This window comes from Rhinolophus ferrumequinum, chromosome 12 (genome assembly GCF_004115265.2).
Source record: "Rhinolophus ferrumequinum isolate MPI-CBG mRhiFer1 chromosome 12, mRhiFer1_v1.p, whole genome shotgun sequence".
Classification (NCBI taxonomy): Eukaryota; Metazoa; Chordata; class Mammalia; order Chiroptera; family Rhinolophidae; genus Rhinolophus; species Rhinolophus ferrumequinum.
This window is the reverse complement of record NC_046295.1, coordinates 56616085-56628964: the sequence shown is the minus strand read 5'-3', so window position 1 is coordinate 56628964 and position 12880 is coordinate 56616085. Positions and strand designations below refer to the sequence as shown.

Below are 12880 nucleotides of genomic sequence, written 5' to 3'. Positions count from 1 at the left end.
GTCTAATAATAAAAGAAAAGGAACGTGTCCAGTTTCAACCGCTGCCTGTCATGAAGACCTCAGTTGGCCTGTCCAGGTCTTGCTTATTCAGCCAGCTGAATTTTCCCTGTGGTTTTCATCAAAAATGATTTTGGTTTCTCCAGCTTTACAGGGGTAAAGGGCATGGAACCCTTACTTTGTTATTGAGTTTGATGCTTTCAAACCATACGGTCCTATCTGGCAGGTCTTACTCCTTCTATTCATGTGAAATACATAGCTGATGTTTTCTGGATCAGCTCAAACACCTCCTCCCTTTGACCTCTTCATTTTCCGCTTCTGCAAGCAGGACCCCCCTCTACCCACCTACAGTTTTAAAATCAAGGCTGAGAACCTTCTTATTTCCTTTGGGTAATCTCAGACACACTTTACATTAAAACAGGGACATATTAACCGTTAAACTTAATAGCTTTAGGTAGGTAATTTGGGGCAAAATAGGTAAAGTGATTCCCTGTATGAATGCCAAGCATGTGCTCTGTTTATCACAGAACACATCCGAGTCATATCAAAGAGAAACACATCTGATCTGAGGGTGATTTATATCTCCAGCCAGCACATGCATTTCCATCTAATTCATACTACATGCTTTGGTTTGCAATTATTAAATGAACAGTAAAAACTTGAGCCTTACGTTTCTGGAAGAGGTATTTTATCTCCCTTCATTTTCTATAAAACGATGGCCCTGAATTAGTAATCATGTATTAATAAATGGGCACTTTTGCAGAATTTTGGAGTTTATCCTCTTATACATTATCTTAGAACAATTCTTTATGAGTTACCCTGGTCCTCATTATACAAATGAAGCATTTAAATCTAGAGAGGTTGAGAAAACTCTCAAGTCACACAGTAAGTGATATAATCAAAGTTCCTACTTAGATCTTTTGTTTGAAATCTCATATTTTCCACTATATTCCACCATTTCCAAATGATCTTTATATTCTCTTTCAGGGGCTGCGGGTAGGTGTGGGCTGCGAAGTGGTCTGGGGGAGGGTTGGGAGTCATGCATTAAAGATTAGGAGCCAGGGCTGTCTAAAATTGGCAAGAGTATAGACAAAGCAAGTGCAGGGGAAAGGGAGCTCTAGAGGAAAAGGACAGAAGACTGGAAAAATGTCGGAGAAGAAACGACCCTGAGTAAAGTCCATATGGGACTATTGTTAAGGTGAAGTTTGTGTTTCATCTCCTATAATAATGGAATGGTTATTCTTTTTCATTCACATTTTAACAATATTTAAATCACTTTCATTTATAGAAACAGTACCCAGGGAATTATAATTTGATAAAACTTCCTTTTGGTTAAAAGTATAATCATTAAGTTACAGCCATTTTTAAACCCATATCAATAAATAATAGAATTACTTTTGAAGAAAAAGAAAAGTTCTCAAGTTTCTTCCTGTAGTTCTAGGTGTTCAGAAGTAGGTTTACTTGAAAGCCGAATTTACCTTAAAAGTTACTTACCATTATTTTTAGGATATGTGTGTGTGTGAGTGTGTGTGTGTGTGTGTGTGTGTGTGTGTGCATGCAGGGGGGAGGTCTAGTATCTGGGAGAGAAAAATGAGGAAAACTCTTGTGGGTAGATATTTCTATTTGCTACTAAAGGATGTGGTAGGCCAGAAAAATTCCTTGACAGAACGTATCCTTGGGCTGGTCCCTACATGCTTTCTGAGGAATAAGAGGAAATATGCAAGTGTATGTATGTGTACACACACACACACACACCCCCCCCCTAGGTAAACTGCCAGTACAGCCAAGAAAAATGAGACTTAAAGCACATATTTAACCAGTAGTGATTTGTCTTTATGTTTGAGAAAGGCATACATTTTTACCAAACGCAAGCATTCCATAAAAGTACAATAATGCAGAGAAAGAGGCCTGAGGTTTATTCTTTAAATCAAAGCTTTGCTGTATTGATCAAATCCCTCCATTTCCCCACCTCTTGCTATGCTCCTGAATTCCATGGTTCATGGGTCAGCAGTGATTGAAGGTGATATTCTGACAAAGACCTGACAAACTTGTGGGGTTACCAGGATAATGAGTCGTATTTTCAGCTTCTTGGTTTAAATCTTAATTTAAAAAAAAAAACAAAACAAAAAGGAGGTTAAAGTGTTATGGAAGAAATTGTGACAACCCAGTATTTTAAAGCTTGACATCTAAGTGGTTCTGAGGGTTATATTAGCTATATGTCACGTATAGATCATAAATAATGAATAATAGTTGCTACAATTTCCTTAGTTCTTATTATGTTTTCAACTCTGTGTTAAGGCAAGGAATTTATTTATTCCTTACAAAATCTCTGTTGATGGGAAGAGTACTTTTATTATCTCCATCTCACAGGTGAGAGATCTGTGATTTAGTAAGACACAGGGATTGGCCTGACGTCACAATGTCAGTGAATTGGGACTGAAACCCAGCTCCATCTGACTCCGCAGTCCAAGCTGTTAAGACATCACATAAACCTGCCTCCACACCAGGGAAAGATAATTAGAGTATTTAAGAATGCGAGTTTTACTTATGCTCCCATCACGGAGAAAAGTCATCAGTTAATATAAGGAAGAGTTCATGCCTTGATTCAAGTTGGCAGGTAAAATGCATTTATTTTGGAACTCATTCCTTCAGGTTCAAGCTGGCAAGAAGCGAAACTACAAAATAAATCTCTGCTAATATGTTCATAGAACACCTTCCCTAGGTAATGTGGGTACCATCTCATCTCAACATTATGGTCAGACTGATGCCTAAATTCAAAGTGTTACTAAAATGGGAGATTATCAAGCCAGGGAGGAGAAGATGAAGGTTGGACAGACGTTAGATGGGCAAGGAGGGTATGAGGATAGGGAGGCAGCCTGTGGAGCAGCGCGTGGGTGACAACATTTACATAAAGCATGAGTTTCAATTTGCTAGGGATTCATTGCTCAAACTAGCATTCGTTAGGAAGTAAGTTCCCTAGCTCCCTCTTCCATATGGGAGGGCTGTTTTGCAGTCAGGTATATATAATGGAATCAGCACTGACTTAATAACAGGCTGAAAACCAGCCTGTCATCTCAGCCTTTCCAATCACCAGCTGTGGTAACCTGAACATGTCGCTTAACCTCAATGGACCTCAATTCTTATCTGGAAAAATAAGACAATTGGAATAGATTATCCCTTCCAGCAATTCTGTGAATCAAGGAGAATTACAACTATTGCCATTCATTAAGTTCAAATTAAATCCCCTTGTTACTTTATCTCTTGCTAGAAAGTCACCTCCTGAAAAGCACATGGTATAATAGGTGGCTTCTAGCAGGAGCTCAGGAAATATTTGCTCATTGATGGTATCTACAAAATACACAAGGAGGACAGATGGCCAAAGAACCCTAGGATATGTCAGCTGAGTTCTATTTTAGGATGGAAAGTAGCATTCACCCTTCTCATACAACAGTAATATTTACCAAATGCTTATTAATCTAAAGAAATTGCTTTCATTTTAAATTATAACTAAAAGTAAATGGGAAGATAATATGTATATTCCCACCTTTAAATATGGTTGGAGGAATGGACCAAAAACATTGGAGAAATGTACACCAAACAATTGATGGCAGTTTTCTGGAAAAGAAGTTGCAGGAGAAATATGACTGGTTTTTACTTTCTACACTACACACTTCATTATATCTACATCTTGTAGTACATATATCATTGGTTTCATTAGTTCTGTGATTGCTAAAATACTCTAATTGTGCCAAACTATCCTGGCCAGAAATCGTTTGTGGCACATGTTACATGTCAGCCCAAGTAGAAAACTAAACCCAAAAGATTTTCTTAAACCTAGAGATACTGCCTAGCTTTTACACTGCGAAAAAAACACACACAGGGAGATAATGCTTTTTCCAGTTAATACAAGTGTGAATGAAAAGGTCTTACATTTTTTTTTCCCCCAGTTCCTATGACCCTGAGGAGAGAAGGCTGATTATTAGAGCATTTGAGTGTGTGGGATTGCCTGGAAGTGATCGCTGGCAAAGGCTGGAAGATGGGAATAATGATAAAGCGTGCTCAGATGGTAAGAGCTCTGAATTGAACAGCATTACTCACAACTAGATTTTTATTTCTTGTTAATCATATCTGATTCCACTTGATTATAGATTTTATTGAATTTAAAATGTTGGGTGGGGGAGGGGTCACTGCTCCATGCTATTCATCAGAAACATCAATAAAAAGAGCACCCCAGAAATCCTTGACCATCAGCCGTGCAAATACATTACTCCTCATTGTGACGGATTTGCTCCAGTAATTATTATCACCCTTTCTTCAATCTGTGTCTGGGAGTAGTTCTAAAACACTTGATGCCATAATGCCCAAAGAACAGTCCCTTTCTTACATAATGGAGGCAATGTAAAATATGTGCATTCATGTCGTGTAAAAATTATGACATTCACACAAAGAGGGGTATTCATTTCCTATGTGTATGCATCTCTGCTTCTGTTGTTACGGACAAATGGGAGAAGATAAATGCAGCACAGGAGAATAAAATAATGGCAGGGAGGGGAGCTGACTGCTAACTCCCCATCCTGCGAACCCAAACAAGCCGCTGAAGCCCTGTACCTAAGATTTTGATGATGGTGGAAGGTAATGGGGTGATCTTTCACCCCAAGCCTGAGAATCTGAAGAATGAAGTGGTAGGAGCACGGGCTTTCAACTCAGACCTGGGTCTGAATCCAGCTTTAGCATTGAGAGCTTGGGTAAGCTAACTCACCTTTCTGAGACTTGGTTTGCTTAGCTGTCAAGTGGAGATATTAATACCTCTTCCTGCATGCTGCAGAAATTAATGAAATGATATATGTAAAGTCCCTTCTATACTTGACAGTTGTACCCTGGATGATACTTAATACACTCAAAATTTCCTTCCTTTATCTCCTTTTCTCATTTCCATTAATGGTTCTTTTCCTCCTTTTCCTATTTTTTGGGCAGAAAATGACCAAGTTTGTTTTATTTTGTTTTTTTCATCTTCTGACTTAAGTCTTCAAAATAGGTCAGTAGTGCTATAAACCATGACCAGCCAAGTTGATGCGTAGAATAATTTCCTCCTTTTTTCATCTTGGATATTAAAAAAAAACTCAAAAATACAGACATATATAAACAACATACATAAACTTATAAATGAAGACAATCTCTCCATTGTCCTTTAGCTGTGAGATAGACAAATATATAGATAGGTAATAGGTAGATTGAGCTTTTATTCAACTTTTATTTTTTTCCTTTTGGCCTTGCTTTTATACTGTGAATATAATGATTACTAGTTGGCAGATCAGCTAGGTCATGAAATGTTTCCTTTGATATATTCAATTAGAGCACATGCCATCCACAGTGGAACTGCATTCTTCCACCAGTGTTGGAAGGCTAGGAAGTTTTCTCCTTCCTACTTTGTGGAAAGAGCAGAGCAATGAGGAGAGTGAGGCACTTGCATAGGGCACAAAATTTAAAGGGGTGCCAAAAACTCAGTAATTAAGATAAGCAATATTTAAAAAAAATTAAAATTCATGCAAAAAATCCATGATGAACAAAATATTATAATTTTAAATAAAGATAGGAACCAACCCTGCAGTTGCGTGACACTGCCTCCCGCAGCTCACCCGGTCCAGGCCCTGGGTTGACTCTGCATCTGAAATCAGGAACTGGGGTTACATGACCTCAGGTGAGTCACTGAGCCTATCTAGTTCTCAGTGTACTCATCTTGTTTCACTTGGAAGTCTTATAAAACTTCCAGTAAAACTTTGAACTTGAACATTCTACAATTTTCTATAACATGAAACTACATTATACAGGCATCAACAATGATGACTTAAATGAAAAAGATTCATTCACTCAGTCATTCAATCCAAAATGTTGGCTGAGCGAAGACTATGTGACACGCACTATGTCAGGCGCTGAAAATACGAAGTTGAGGACTACAGAAACACACAGAAAAAGAAGCCAACCCTAGGGCAAAAAGGTCAGGACAATTTTCCCTAGGAAGTGACTTTGACCCAAAGGACTAAAGGAGTAAGGCAAGGATGGAATTCCAGAAAGAGAGAATAGCATGGCCAAAGACCAGAAAGTAAAAAAGAAAAATCTCAGATAGGGGAACTATAATAAATTTAGTATAGCCAAAACATAAATTGGCTTCATGAAACAACAGCAGAAAATCAATCTTTAATTACAGAGCAATAATATAAGTATTTGGCAACGTGTAATGTAAAGAGCACTGGGTTATCATCAGACCTGGGTTCCAGCTACTGCCCTGTTGCCAACTCGCTAGATGACGGAACTTCCCTCTCCACTGAGATTCTATTTTCGAACACACAATCAACTTTTCCATGAAGAAAGGAGGCTTTTAATTCCCAAAGAATGTTGCACACTTCACATCTGAGATATTTAAAGTTTATATCCCTTAGTAACAAAGAGGTGCTATAATTAATACATGTAGTCACTTCCCTGAAAACAACTGACTACCTAGCTAGGTAGCTGTGCGTGATGGCCCTGAGCCTAAAGAATGGGGAGACCAGCCTAAAGACAAGCGAACTTTCGTCTTCTCCAGACAGGTGTGAGAAGGGGGTCACTAGGCAAATGTTTGGGACAGACACATGCAGCGCGTATCTTCTCCACCTCGGCTTATGATGGTGGAGCTGGTCTGTGCTGGTCTGATGATTTAATGCATGTACTTAGGAAGATAGGATTAGAACCAGTTATTTATAACCAACCAAAATATTTTTTACACCAATGTCAAAGCATACAATCTCTAGAATCCCGAGCATGAAGTCAAAGCTCCATATTTTTAAACTCATGTTTGTCACATATAACACCTACTATTTATTGAGTATTTACTCTATGCCAAGCTTTACAAATATGAACTCTTCTAATCCTCACAATTCTAGGTGATGGGTTAAGATGGTTATCTCCATCTTAAGAGCAGGAGTAATGTGAAGCACAGAGAAATCAACTGTATGCCCAAAGTCACACAGTTGATTACTGACACAGCAAAATTCAAATACAGCCTGCCTAACTCCAGAGTCTATTTCTCGGCCACTATGCTACATAAAAAGATGCCCAAGTGACACCCTTAGAATAAGCACTCTGAAGCTCCTGAGGTTTCCAGGACACTCAAGGATCTGAATTCTCCGGGCTTCAGTAAGCAGCTCAGTCACTTAGTTATGGGGGACAAGAGCACGCCCCACATCTGCCTTGAATCCGTCTTCCCATGCTCTTGAAAAGAGGCATCCTTCTTCCCCTGTCTCTTCTCTCATGCTCTCATTTCCCACACCTTTTGTTCTCTTTAGGCACCAGCTCTTTCCATCTGTTCCCTCTTGATAAACACTGCATTTGAGGCTCACTGCACCTTCTCCCTATGGCCCCATAACTCTTTCCCCCACCAGACTTCATAAATGACTGATAGGTACGTCTCGCCTGGATTTCCTCACCTCCCATTCCCCACTGAACTCCCTGATTTATGGCTCCTGAGCACACTGTTGTACTAAAATTGCTTTCTTAATGGTCACCAGTGAACTCCTTTTTATTGTCCTTTTGCAGTTCCCTACTTACAAGCTTTTCAACATCTCTGCACTTAAAAACATCCTGGTAATTTATACCTCTCATGAGAGGAGACAGTTTGTAGGATTATTAAAATGGGCTTTGAGACCTGATCCTGCCATTTAGTGGCGTGGTAACTTTGGACAAGCTAGTGGAATCTGTGTCTCAGGTGCCTCAGCTGGAGAAGGGAACAGGCCGGTGGGATTATCCATGATTCCACACGTAGGTACTCACACAAGGCCTGACACACAGTACAGATTGTTTCTGTGAAGTCTGACCTCTTAGGATTCTCTTAGACTTTTGCTTTCATGCCATTTCTTTCCCATCTCGTTTGAGTATTCCGTGGTACTTGTTGCTCCCTCTAAATCCTTACATTTTGCTAAATGCTGAGAATTAGTCTTTGACTCTATGGTCTCCTGCTCTCCCTTAATAAAAACAATAGTTGGCATTTACTATGAAATCACTACACACTGGGATCTGTACTGTGTTTTCCAGGATGTTCCAGCATCACCCTAAAATTAACTGCGAGAAAACAGCACTGAGCCTTTCACTTTTCTGAGCTAACCTCCCTCCCCCATTCCTCTGCTATCATACAACTGGCTACAAGAGGTCAAACTCAAAGTGGTATCTTTGATACTCCTCTTTCATCCCTGTAGGCAACCTGAAAACAAATTCTCATTTTGACATTTTTGACATTTCTTATTGGGATTTCAAGATTGAAACTCAATATACTTTAGTTCAGTAAGGCGCCCACTTCCTAGGGCTGCATGGATGATGACCGGAACACAGATGATCAGACTTCATCCCAGAAGCCAAGATGTTATGAGCCCTTTAAATGAGACCCTGGGTCTTATAAACTCCCTGGCCCAAAATTATCTTAAAAGTTTGAGCAAAGTACAGAAACAGAAAATTATGACGAGGGGGAAAGGAAAGGGGTTTCACACTGACTGCCAGCCTACCATGAATCAGGAATTGTGCTAAGTGCTTCTGCTTCCTAGATGGGCCAATGATATAATCCTTTCAATATAAAAAATGTGATGTCACAATGCTGCTTTCTTCTTGGCGCTTCACAGGACACTTCTTTGCAGTCTCCCTGGATCATTTTATCACTGACCTCCCAAAGATCGATCACCTTGGAAAAATGGAAGTTGTGATTTAGCTTCTACTATTCTTAGGCGGGAATCATCACTTCATGGCTGAAAGTCTCATGCACTGATTTAATCATTCATTCAACAAATATGTATTGAGTCCCTACACTGTACTATGCCTATGATGAATGCTGAAGCTGCAGCTGTGAATACCATCCCCTCAAAATACAGGAACGTGAGCTACACAAGTGCATGCGAGGGAAGTAGGAGGTAGCATAGGAGCACACAGAAGGCGGCCCTTCTTAGATTAGAAGCATTTTCTTCTCTCACTTGTCTCCCAGATATAGCTCCTCCTCTCCAGCCCTACTGCCACCATCCTCATCATTTCACACCTATATTTCCACAATAAGCCCCTTGCCTACCGTCTTACCACGTCCAATCCATCCTCCACACCGTGGTCACAGCCTTTTTTCTCTAATGCACATGTGAACATGTCTCAAACTTTCCCAACCTTTAAACTCTCTGAGCCTTTCTGATAAAACTGAAGCTCTTTTGCTTGGGATATTTCCATTCACGCTTAATCTCTGCTTATCCCCCTGGCCTGATGGTTTGCTACACCATGGGGCTCAAATCCACATCTCTTGCTGCAGCCACACAGAACTGCTTCCAGCAATCATAGTTTTGATTTTTTTGTTTGTTTGTTTGTTTCTGTCTGGAAAGCCCTTCTCTTCTCCCTGTCCTTCAAGACTCAGCTCACATCAACCTCCCTAAGAAACCTTCTTGATCTTTTTACCCTCCTTCAGGTGGCTGCCCTCTCTTTGTGCTTCCATAGTATCCTGGGCATATCTGTACCCAAACACTTACACTAAGACATTAATTGTTAGTTAGTGTAACCCGTTGTTGTGCATCACTGTATTCACACTCCAGCACCATGTGCACTAGCCACATGGGATGGCTTATCGTTACCCTAACTCATCAGACACTTTCACAAATTTCCTTTGCCTGGATTGTCCTTTCTATCCTTCCCTACCTGGTAAGAGACTACTCATTTTTTTAAAATACCTTAAAGATCACCTGCTCAAACTCCCCAGAGGAAGAAAAAAATCACATCTGTACTATTGCACTTGATTTGCCCGACAATTGTGACACAATCAGATCGCATCATAGTTACCTAAATCCTATATTATGTTTCCCCCTCCTAGGAATCTGGGAGTATTTTTTTTTTTTTTACTTTCTTTTGTTTTGTTTTTTTTTCTCTCCAGCCTCCAGCACATAATAAGTGCTGAGGTGTGTTTTTTAAATGTTGAGAAAATCCAGGAGCAGAGATGGAGTGAGTGTATAGCATACGAGTATATGTTAAAAGCCTGAAGTAAAGTACAGAGTTATCCTACTCTCTAATTATTTCATGTCTTAATCTTGTATTCACAACTAGATCATAAACACTTTGAGGGCCAGAACTATATTATACATTTTTATATGAACGCCAATGTTATATATGGGATAGGTGGTCAATAAATACTTATAAATACAATTTGAATATAATCAAATGAATTGAACTTGCAGATGTAAGTAGAGGAAAAAGATCATAAAGAGAAAATAGGGCTCTAGTAAAAGCAAAAAATAATCTTAATCTTTTCTTGCCAAGTTTGCAAAAAAAAGAAATGATGAGAATGTTCACCATGATAATTATATTTAAACCCCTTCTATGCCAATTTCAACTTGAAAATACTTCTGGAAAGATCTTTACTTCACTAGTTATTTAAAAGAAGAAAAAATTTTCAGATTTCTATCTTACTGAATGCTTTTTAAAAACCATAAAAGCGAAGCTGTTTGAATAATATGCATCACTTTCCCAATCACCCCAACCCCTGCTTCCTTTTTTTTCTTTTCTCAAAAACTTCTTCACTTTTGGCTATGTCGACTTATAAGTCAAGGTCTCTTTCATATGTGAATTTTTTCAATTATCCCCATGTATATCATCCTTTCTCCCACTTCAAATAAGTTATAAAATATTAAAAACAAAAATTAATAAAGGTCCCCAGAGCAGCGGAGAGATGGCCTCCACCTGTCATCTCAAAGTTAAGAGACTACTCTCTGGCAACCCATAGTTACAAGTACTGGACTGAGTTTCTAGTGTCTTCTGTCAGCATCAGCTTGGCTTCCAGGTTCCCCACACACCTCTCTTACAAATCCAAGGCTCCTGAGGTATAGAAGAGCCAAAAATATACCTGTCTGCCCATCCCACCTTCCAGGTATAAACATCAAGATGGAGAAACTTTCACGTGTGACACTTTCTAGGCTTAAAGAACAAATTTGGGATTATGCTGAAGGTTAACTCAGGAATAATCAAGTGTTTTATACTCCACGTGTGACATTCCAGAAATCTCCAAGATAGAGTCCTGGATGAATAAAAGTAACCAACCACAGCAGAAGTAGTAGAAAAACTACATGAATTCCATGAAGGCTGCAGGGTACCTTGCCTCACACTGGACCTCTTCTTGCCTTAATTGGCCTCTAGTCACGCCTTTCCTAAATGGCTATCATCTGTTCCTCTCCTCTTCGCCTTTGTCCCAGTCCTGGACTCCTCACACGCTAGTCTCTGCTGTTTCAAAGGGCCATTGGATTTGAGGTTATTCCCAGGTGCACTCTGAGACCCCGCCCCAATGGTGCTAACATTTTAGGGAACCCTTTTCTTGAGACCTCTTCCCTGGGACCAAAAAGATATTCAGAACGGTGCCAGTCCATCAGCTAGATATCAGGCTGCAGAGAATCTTTCCCTCGAAAGAGGTTAAAAGGGGAAACGATATCCCCACAAAGAAAAATAACCCAGAATCCTTCACATATTCCACATGTGTGTCATAAAACCCCAGGGCAAAAATAAAGCCTCAGCTTCCCCTGGCTGCAGCCACAGCGGCCCCAGCCCAGCTCCCCGTGCTTCCGCCTTGGTGTACGTGAAGACAGCACCTTCCCGGGGGAGGAGAGATCCCGGCGCCCGGCGTTTCTAGGAGGTGATTATGGCAAGCCTTTCAGTAACTCATCATTCATCCCCTCACTGACCTGAGCCTCACCCCGGCGCCTCTGGCACTGGCGCTGAATGAGAAAGCCAAAGGCTGCCCCTCCAATTCTCCAGGTGACCTCCCCCTCCCCCCCGCCCCACTACGATGCGCTTTGGGTACGGGGTTGGGGTTGGAAAGGATGACAGGTGCCCAACCTAAGGGAAAATCAAAGGCCACGCTTACAGCTAGGGGTGAGAAATCCCAACCCCCGCCAGGGCGGGAGTACTTGGCACCAGCTACCTGCAGGGCGCCCCCGCCCGCACGCCGGGCTCCGGCTCCGGTCGCAGCCCGGAATGCAGCCAGGAGGGTGGAACCGGACGGAGGGAGCCTCCACGCCCCCTTTGTTTCCACGTTTCCCAAATGACAGGGGAGGAAAGTTTACAAGCAGGGACGGTGTCGCTTTCTGCTGGGTCAGTCTGACACCTCGCAGGAGGCTGCCCTCCCTGGGATCTCCCTCTTTCCCTGCACAGCCCTCGCGCCGCCTTCCTCTGCACCTTGAAACCAACAAGCCGGGTTTGGGCCACCTGCGCCGCCGCGTCCCGCTGGGAATCTGCCCCTTCCGCCCGGGCGTCCTGGAGTGGCCCGCGGCTGCAGGCGCCCCACTCACCTCTGGTGGGGGAGCGTCCTCCCGTGCGCCCTACTGGGCCGTCCCGCTCCTGAGAGCGAGGTGCATTCAGGCAGCAGCCGGAGACACGCTCCCTGGACTCTGCTGCATTCCGCCTGCGTGGGAGAGCAAGCCCGCCAGCGCGCGGCGCGGGCGTGGACGAGTGTGTGTTTGTGCGTGTGTGTGTGAGTGTGCGCGCGAGTATGTGTGTGAGTGTGCGCGCGTGCGTGGGGCGGGGGTGAGCGAGATCACAGATCCCCCTCGGCGCCCATCCCGCGCTCTGCCTCCCCCTCCTCCTCGCGCTGCGGCTTGCACAGGGTCCCGGTTTCAGGATCTCCTGTTTGTTTAATGAAAGGAAGGAGCAAAAGGCTGGAGGGGAGGGGGTTGGGGGGCGGCGGGAGAGGCGGGGAGGGCAACGGACTGCGCATGCTCAGAGAGAAGCATTGAGCGCTCACTCGGCTCGGGCAGAGGGAGGAGCGCGAGCTGAGGGCGAAGGCGAGCATGACTGCGCCCACCCGAGCAGCAAAGGCTCCGCGGGGTTCCTGGAAGACAGCCGGGAAACCCGA

General features: G+C 42.4%; 1 protein-coding gene across 4 annotated transcripts in view; it reads right to left on the bottom strand.

The window, feature by feature from the left end:
• Positions 1–12670, bottom strand: part of PLPPR1 (phospholipid phosphatase related 1) — a 216765-nt gene extending 204095 nt beyond the window's left edge. For 3 of the 4 annotated variants that reach the window (XM_033123629.1, XM_033123628.1, XM_033123627.1), the window contains exon 1: positions 12318–12669. The gene's annotated coding sequence lies outside the window, so the exon portion shown is untranslated. Of the gene's footprint in view, positions 1–12317 lie in introns of all 4 variants that reach the window. The other variant, XM_033123630.1, reaches the window with a different exon arrangement.
• Between the last annotated feature and the right edge of the window lie 210 nt (positions 12671–12880).